The sequence below is a fragment of the Sorex araneus genome, chromosome 3 (genome assembly GCF_027595985.1).
Source record: "Sorex araneus isolate mSorAra2 chromosome 3, mSorAra2.pri, whole genome shotgun sequence".
NCBI lineage: Eukaryota > Metazoa > Chordata > Mammalia > Eulipotyphla > Soricidae > Sorex > Sorex araneus.
The window spans coordinates 201,405,392-201,406,641 of NC_073304.1; the positions used below are offsets into that span (position 1 = coordinate 201,405,392).

At 46.3% G+C, this 1,250-nt stretch overlaps 1 pseudogene; it reads left to right on the forward strand.

Moving 5' to 3' along the window:
- The first annotated feature begins 951 nt into the window (after window positions 1–951).
- LOC129404101 (small nucleolar RNA U13) lies at window positions 952–1,040 on the forward strand (annotated as a pseudogene).
- Window positions 1,041–1,250: the final 210 nt, after the last annotated feature.

Consider the following 1,250-nt stretch of genomic DNA (forward strand, 5'->3'; position numbering starts at 1 on the left):
AAAACCACAAGCCTGAACTCTGCTTCCACCCACACAGATGAATGTGGTCCTGACAGATCTGCTCTCTGAGACCTCCCCAGAATTGCCACAACATGTAAGCACCACAAAAAAGAGCCTGCAGATTCCTGTGAGCACTTTAAATGTATGAGCACTGTACCAGGAGTTCCCTGGTGAGGACTACCTCCAGAATGTGCATCCCCTGTACCAACACTATTTCCACAATGTGCAGCCCCTAGCAAGCACCACAGCCAAGGATGTGTGTGTGTGTGTGTGTGTGTGTGTGTGTGTGTGAGACCCACGTCATCAGAGCAATAGCAGAAATGGGAAGGAGAGGAGAAAATGTATTATTTTTAAGTTGTAGTACAAGTTTTTTCTTAAATTCAGGGTGTGTTTATAACTTCCTTAGCAACATATTCCAAGAAAGAGAGATTAGATTAAACTTGACTGCTCTGAAAGCAAGAGAGGGGGGAAAACACACATTTGCAAATTGCTGCCCTTTTTGCTAACAGTCTATAGTTTCAATTGTCTGGGAGTTGAGGTAAAGATTATTCTCTGCCTTCAAACGCAGCAGAAAGTGGGTGGAAACACAAGAAATAAGACTGAGAGCTGGGAGGGATCCTGCAAAAGCACCTCTAGTAACACCTTAACAAAGGAGTCAGTGCTCCCATTTGGAAAATGCAGCAGGATGCAGCCCTGAGAAGCTCAGAGCAGCGGTGCGAGCGGGACAGAGCAGGGGTGAGAGGGGACAGAGCAGGGGTGAGAGGGGACAGAGCAGAGGGAGGTCGGAGAGCACACGGCAGAGGTGAGAGCAGGACACAGCCCTGAGTCTCAGAACAGAGCAGAGGTCAGAGTCCCCTTGGATTTGGGGGCCCAGAGATTTGAAACCCTTCTCTGCCACTAAGGACCAAATTTATGCTCCACAACTTCTTCGTTTCAAAAAAAATTTATAGGATCTTTTTCTGGTTCATAAACATGATGATTGGGTGTTCACACATTTCCCTTAAATCTTGTTACATACTTGGCACATTACTCAGCTGACATGAACTTAGAATTTTTAAAAAATTGCTTATTATTATTTTAAATTATTGTTTTGGGGGTATTTAGAGAACCACATCTGGTGGTGCTAAAGGGTCCTACACTCAGGAATTACTGCTCTGGGCAGTGCACAGGGGACCAAATGGCATGCCAGGGGTTGGACCTGGGTTGGCCACGTGCAGGGCAAACACCTTACCCGTCGCTGTGCTATGGCT